Source organism: Nomascus leucogenys, chromosome X (assembly GCF_006542625.1).
Source record: "Nomascus leucogenys isolate Asia chromosome X, Asia_NLE_v1, whole genome shotgun sequence".
NCBI classification, from domain to species: Eukaryota; Metazoa; Chordata; class Mammalia; order Primates; family Hylobatidae; genus Nomascus; species Nomascus leucogenys.
The window spans coordinates 111464326-111472183 of NC_044406.1; the positions used below are offsets into that span (position 1 = coordinate 111464326).

Sequence of the window (7858 nt, forward strand, 5' to 3'; positions counted from 1 at the left end):
ACTCATTGATTTCAGGAAGGTAAGTAAGATGGAAGCACTCCAAAGAGAAACCAATTTCCCAGGACCCCCTTCTGATAAAAAAGTAACTTATTTACTTAACAGAAAATTTGAAACCAAAATTGTAGAGAAAATTAGATAAAATAATCCATTATCCTATTACCCAAATTAAGTACTTTTTATCATTGTGAGTATACATACATACAAATACGTATGTATTTATTTTCTTATTTTATTCATTTATTTGAATAAAGAGAGACTACTTCTGAGTATAACATTCAGTCTTTAATTAGGGGATTTCTCCTAATTGCTGTCAACTTTTTCAGGTAGTAGATTCTGGTTGGCTGATACTAATTGGTTGACACCCTGGAGATGCTAAAGTTATAGTTATAAAGCCTGTTTTAAATCAACCATTTTCTGTTTTTTTTTTTTTTTTTTTTTTTTTTTCTTAACCTCCTTCTCCTGAAAATGCCATGTATTTGGCTGGGAGCAGCCATGTGATTTTAGAGTTACAGGCTATATTGTATTTTAGAAACACTGCTTTTCCTTGCAAGTGCTATCATTCCTTTTGAAACTAATGCAGTGTTGATTTTTGCTTATTTTTTGTTTTATTAGTTTTACAGGTGAAGTCCTGTTTTTGTGTCTTAGCCCCACCAAACTTGCTTGTTTCTGAAGAAGCTGAACCTGTGACATTAGAAGATCTGCCAAAGCCACAAGAAGTAACACCTCAGTTCTGATGGACTCACACCTCACTGAGACCCCAGCTGGCTGCAGTCAAGAAGAGTGAAAGGAAGTCAGGCAAGAAGAGATAATTTGACACTCATTAGGGGGAAAAGGAAGAACAAAATTGTTTTTGTAGAGTTGAATTTTTTTCATTGGTATGGGAATTAACTTAGAAAAGTGTTAAATTCTATAGATGATAGCAACTTTGATGAATTTCACTTAATTCATTAAATGAGAAGTTTAGGGAAAGAGTTTAGGGGGTCGTAGTGTTAAATTCTATAGATGATAGCAACTTTAATTTCATTTAATTCATTAAAGAAAGTTATTGCCTAGTATGTTTTGGGAGCTAGACTTGTATGTTATTATCTAGTACACACAGCATAATCTTTTATTGTGAGTTTGGTTAGAAGATAGGAAAGAGCATAATCTGGCATACACATTAGATCAGGGATGTCTTCTTTGCTTGCATATAGCGTGACCTTGGATAAAACCAATTGAAGTAACATCCAGATCCATTTCTGTGCTTCTGGGGCCAATGCGAAAGAGACTTTCATGAAAGGTTTTTTGTTTTGTTTTTGTTTTTTATTTTTTTGAGCAATGAGGTCTCAGTTTGTCGCCCAGGCTGGAGTGCAGTGGCATGATCATCATAGCTCACTGCAGCCTCAAACTCCTGGGCTCAAGTGATCCTCTGCCTCAGCCTCCTGAGTGGCTGTGAGCCACCATGCCCAGCCCTTATGAAAGGTCTTGAGTAACCAAACTGCTTCTCTAATTGGTCTCAGGTGAGATAAATGAGCAGTGACAAAGTTTGGGAAAGTGTCCTCACGGAAATGCAGGCAGAGCTTTTCTGATCTTCTCTGCTGATTTCCTCCTTTGAGAGGGATAGCTGTTTTCCTGGTTGCCCACCAGCCTGCCTGAAACACCTGGGGTGTCTTGAAGAAAAACAGTGCTTTGGGGAGTGTTCACTACACACGCTAGCTTTCAGCCTCAGGCTGCCCCCATCCCAAGTCCCTTTTCAGTCAGCAGTGGATGAAGAAGAACAAAATGGATTCCAAGGACAAACATTGGGGGCACCAGGTTATGAATGGCATTTCTCTTGGGAGGATAAATTGGGTTAAAAATAGAGGTAGACTGGGGCAAGCACTCTTGGGAATACCCCAGGACCCCCACCTCTCCCTCTTTGGTGTGTTCTCTGCAGGCTTGCCCAAGGCAACTGCTGCAAGGCAAGGAAGGAGCCAGGGTGGAGCCCAGGGGTGGTTGGTCAGATCTGCCTTCAGTCCTAGCTAAAGATGTCCTTGAGTTTCCCAATGAGATCCCACCCAGCTCACCAAAATCAATGTTTGTCAGGGATTTTCTGGTCCTAACTAGTAATAAAGAATGTGCATTTGACTGCTGTGTCTTCTGTGTAGTGTGTATCTCAGGGCAGGTTTGCTCAGAGGTGGCAGCTTAAATCCGCATCTGCCCTTCATCTCACTGAAGTGAAGAAAAGTTCAATCTCATTCACTATTGGAGGGCCCCTCCTCTTCTAAGGAGTTACCCAAGAATGGGGGCAAGGTACTATGTGGACTTAGACAATGATTCCCCCCTACATTCATTGTCAGTCCACATAGTACCTTGAAGGTGGGCATTTCTGCTGCTCTGGGGCCAGTGGGAGATGGAAATGTCTGCTGATGGTGGAAGTCTTGATGCCTAGGGTCCAGCCTCCTTACATGGACCATGTAGCCATTCTCCTGTGGGGCCCTGCCTTATTTCTGGAGTCTTTGCGTAGAGTAAGGGGTGCTTAGTTATCATGAGCAGAAATCTCCTTCTTTTCTTTCTGTTCTCTAAGTCACTCTTCTGTCGGCATAATTCTGTCAAGATGTTCAGGATTAAAGAAAACCAAATACAGGCTGGAAGCATAAACCTCCCCTAAGATAAGGCAGGGGAAAGATCTGGATGACATCTTGGAATGAGTATGGTGAGATAAGGGGTGAACAACAAAAATAATCTTACCATACCAGAAATTTTCCTCAGAGATGTGACAAACAGTAAGGGCTTTGTTTACCTGGGACAAGAGTACAAGAAAAGAAGAGGGCTGTTGGGGAACAAACACCTTAACTTTTGTTGGAGAGAGGGACAGATACTATAATATTTTGTATATCCTAATGGCCCCTATATGTTTGGAAATATGGGTATGTGCAGGTATTTTTTTTTTCCTACTGGGTCTAATTCTAGAGCTGATATGATAGAGGAGGAAGAGTAGAAATTGTAGTGGTGGAGGAAGAGGAGAAGGATTCCAGGTGCTGCCAGTAGTGATGGTAGGAGTGGGCCTGGTGCCGCTGCCTTGCAAGCACTTATGGAGGTGGTGGTGACAGACGAGGAACATGGGGATTGCTCTGAGCAAGGGAATGCAGGGGAAGTGGGAAGAGGCCTATTAGAGTCTTTGAGGGCCTCAGAACAAGAGAAGCAATATTTTCTCTTACTGCTCACCCTTCCTACACTTCTTCATACCCGGCTAGTGAGCCTAGGCAGGAGCAGCATTGCCTTCACACTCCCATTTCCATCTCTACCCTTTAATAGAAAATCAGAATCAAAAGAAGCAGCTTGAATAAGGGCATGTCCTGTGGGACATCGGTTGGCAGGATCGAATGTGGAAAATGCTTCTCCGCCCGCCTCGGACTCCCGAAGTGCCGGGATTACAGGCGCGAGCCACCGTGGCCAGCCTAAAAAGCACTTTTTAATGGACCTTGGAGTTTTTCCTCAAATGGCTCAACCCTGCAAGCCGGACTGGTCCCAGCACCCCTACCAGAGAGCTACAGTCAACGCTAGGGGTCCAAGTGCCCCCAGCAGACTCCCTCCAGCTTTCTCCTGGAAGAAGGTTGGGGCCAGCAGGGAATTCTTCGGGTGACACTCATGGTCCAGGAGCCTTCTGGTGCCCAGAGGGTGGAGTGGAAGGTCTGGGGGTGCTCAGCCCCGCTGTGTCCTGGACAGGCTGGTCCCCATGGAAGCTCAGAAGGAAAGTGTGCAAGAGCAGGTCAGGAAGGGAAACCAAGTCAGGAAAGGGCCCCAGCCAGGGCTAGTGGACCGCTCACTGTCTAACACCCAGTGGTGCTCTCAGTAGCACCCAGCAGCACTCTGCTTCACATGGCACTGCTTGCAGAAGAGACGGTTGTCCAGGGGGTAGCAGCCTTGGTTCCTGGGCTCCACAGACAGGAGGATCCTGCAGTCCTCACACCTGTAGCAATTTACATGGAAGTTTCTTCCCATGCACTTGATTTTGAAGGCATCTTTCCCACCCCAAGGAATAATGGGATTCTCACAGATGCTGCATACAGGGGCCGATTTCTTGTAGAATTCGTCCAGGCAGTACATCTCGTTTTGGCTGCCCAGGTCAAAGCTCTCATCCTGGATGCACCGGGCACAGGTCACACACATGAAGCAGGAGGGGTGGAAGGCCTGGCCCAGGGCCCTGATGATGTGCTCCCAGACCACCTCGCCACACTTGCCGCACTTCTCCAGTGTGTCCTGGTAGCAGGGTTCGCAGAGGGGTCGCCCATCCTGGTAGAAGCTCTGCCCAGCCAGCTGGCGGCAGCAGGTGTGCCACGTGAAGCACTGGGCATGTTACTGCCTCTTCGTGGCCTCCACAGCCAGCTCTTGGGGGGGACACGGTTTTGTGGCAGAAGGCACAGATGTCTGTGGACGACTCTCTCTCAACAGGCTCTGCTGGGGAAGGTGGAAGCTCTTCCTCCCCAGGCCTGAGGGGACTGGGCCCAGGCTGGACTGAAGGTTCCTCCACCGGGGCCTGTGGTTGGGGTTGCGGCGAGGGCAGGTGCAACTGCTCTAACTCTGCAATGAGTGAGGCCCCCATTGGAGCAGGAGCCTCTTCTTCATAAGGCAGGAGCACCGGAGGGGGCAGTGGAGGGGGTGGGATGAGGTCCAGGTCAGGAAGTGCGTCCTCACCATCCAGGACAGGAGGAGGGGGTGAGCATCCTCCACTGGAGAGCTGCAGAGGTGTAGCTGGCACTGTGGCTGCAGCCCTGCCAGGGGGTGCCCAGGGGCTGGGCTTTCTCGCTAAGCCAGCTCCGGGTGGCTTCATGGGGGCAGGAGCCTCCCAGGGGAGGCCACATCAGGCCTCACAAACCACCTGGCTCCCTTCCTCAACCACAGCTAAATCGCGGCCCAGGGGTGCAAGGGTGATAAAGACAGACGATGCCACACTCTTCTCAGGCTTTGAGGCCATGGCTTCAGCTCCTGGTGTGGCTGGGATCCAATTCTCCTGGAAGGCCCAAAGGCCCGGAAGTTCAGGCCAGCTCCACTTGTCAGCCCGCGCCCGGGGGCTGCCATCCGATGCCCTCATCCGTAGGATTCGACCACCTTGACTTGGTTACCTGGAGGTTGCTTGCTTGAACCACTGCCTCATGTGCTTCGACAAAGTAATGCATGAAACCACCAACTGGAATAAAACTTAAAAATTCACTAGAAAACAGTGTAGGCTCAGCATTTGACAGCCAGATAGAGCCTTCTCAGAGAAAGTTCCATATTTTTATTACCATCTAGAAAAAAGTAATACTCATCATATTAGTTTGCTAGGGCTGCCTTAACAAAGTACCACAGACTGGATGGCTTAAACAACAGAAATTTAGCCTCACAAGTTTGAAGGCTAGAAGCCCGAAATGAAGATATTGGCAGGGTTGGTTCTTTCTGAGGGCTATGGGGGGATACTCTGTTCTAGGCCTTTCTCCTGGGCGTGTGGATGTCTGTCTTGTCCCTGTGTCTCTTCACATTGTTTCCCCTCTGTGTGTGTCTGCCTTTGTCCAAATTTCTGCTGTTTATAAGAACAGCAGTCATATTGGATTAGGGGCCTCCCTAGTGAGCTCATTTTAACTAATTAAGGTTACATTCAGAAGTACTGGAGTTTAGAACTTCAACATATGAATTTTTGGGGGGACACAATTCAATCCATAACACTAATAAATATAGTTTTTTCTACTTAGACATCTGAATTTTAGAACAATTAAGACTATTAACACTCTTGGAACTCTTGTGTAGTATAAGGGATAAACAGAATTTGAATCCTAGCACTAGCAATTGCTAGCTATGTGATATTAAGCAAGTTGCTTATTCTTTCTCTGCCTCAATTTCCCCATCTATAAAATGGGAATAATTATACCTACTGAATACAGGTGTTAATTAATATATGAAAACATGCTTAGCACCTACTAGTTTCAGTTTATAAAACCATTTGTATGATTATTCTTCCTTACCCAGAAGTAACAGTGAAACCCAACTGATTGGCATTAAACAGGCAGTCTCTCTGAATAGCTACCAAAAAATACATATGGGCATATGCAAATTTATAGTTTCTCACTAGTGAATGGCAAAGCTTGTTAATATCCATGATTCATTTAAAAAAACAGTATTCATTTGGCAGAGAGGAACGTAGTGCTAAAGAGTCTTGAGTTCTGTTCTATGTAGGGCAATTAACTTCACTCATTATTTCCATGGTTTAACCAATTAAGTGAGTCAGTTACAGATCAATTGGTATACGTATCACCCATTGAATATACCAAAAAACATTGCAAGATAAATCAGCTTTTTAGTTTTTATGGTAATTTCATCTCTCGGTGCTCCCTGTTCTATAAAGAAGAGAAAACATCCTTGATTTTGGAGGAAGTGAAAATGTAACTAGCAACACATTAATTTGATTCCAGCAGCTAAAATTTCAGTTGAATGCACTACAATTTCTTTATAATTATAAGCATTGTGGTGTGGCTAGGCTACCATGCCTTTTCTTCTGACTGATCATCTTCCTATACTGTAATCATATTCTGAGGATCAGTCTGTAGCTAAAATAAGAGTGATTTTTATTGTTGATTTCGTATAATTACTATGTGAGGGTAGTACACTGGAGCTTTTCATTATAAACACTATGGTAATTGATCATTCCAACTATTGGTTTGAATAACTTAAATGTAACCTGTAATTTCCACAACCTGAAATCAATAAGGTACATTTATTTTTAATTAAATGGATGCAAAAATAAAACCTAGGTAAAATGTGCAAATAAAAACAATAATTTAGTTTTAAATACTGTATTGGTTATCTATTGCTGTATAACAAATTACCAGAATTTAGCAGTTAGCGTAATGCACATTTATTATCTCATAGTTTCTGTGGGTCAGGAATCTGGGTACAGCTCAGCTGGGACCTCTGCTTTAGGGTCTCTCACGAAGCTGCACTAAAGTCGTAAGCCAGGGCTGGGAGCTCATCTGAAGTCGCCACTGTGAAAGGATCCATTTCCAAGCTCACTTATGTAGTTATTGGCAGGTGTGGTAGACAGAATAATGGTCACTGAAGATGTATGTGTCCTAATCCCTGGAAAACATGAATATGTTATTTCACATGGCAAAGAAGAATTAAGATTGCTAATCAACTAACCTTAAAATAGGGAGATTATCCTGGATAATCTGGGTTGGTGCAATGTCATAAAAAGGGGTATAAAAGGTGGAAGTGAGAGGCAGAAGAGTAGTCAGTGTGAGAGTGATGCAATGTGAGAAAGACATTCACACACTTATGAATGTTCCGTACTAATTTTGATAGGGGCATTGAGTTCTTAACTTACTTTGTGTCGACTGCAGGTCATATCCTGTATTCAGTGAACCACATACCCTAACATTTTTCATTGCAGAATTAAATTGATCAAGGATTTCATAGGAAAAGTAACTAAAAGACTTAAAGTAAATTATAGATTATTACAAAATACAGAAACCTCTCCTAATCTCTTATCAGAGACACAGAAACAGCTTTAAATTAAATAAGCTGATTCTTGAAAACCATGTACACAAAGGTCTTACATGTGTCTAAGGCCTTCAGCTCTTTTTCGTGGAGTTTATCATGACCCTGAGTAGCTCAATATTTAGACATGTAGAAACAAGTCTCAACTGAGAAAAGCTACTTCTCCCCTAATTTGTTATAAGTAAAAGATTGATTGTGAGCACTGAAAGTGAAGATTATGTAATGAGATTTTTCCTCAAAAATGACAACTTGACAATGATTCAAACTGGATATCCTTTTATCTTTATAAGAAAAACAGCATGAATATGTTGATTTAATTTCCTCATCATAATAATGAATTACATGACCAGCTAAAACACTGTTAAAG

The 7858-nt window shown here is 43.7% G+C and overlaps 1 pseudogene; it reads right to left on the bottom strand.

The window, feature by feature from the left end:
* Positions 1-3810: 3810 nt before the first annotated feature.
* Positions 3811-4936, bottom strand: LOC100602169 (annotated as a pseudogene).
* Between the last annotated feature and the right edge of the window lie 2922 nt (positions 4937-7858).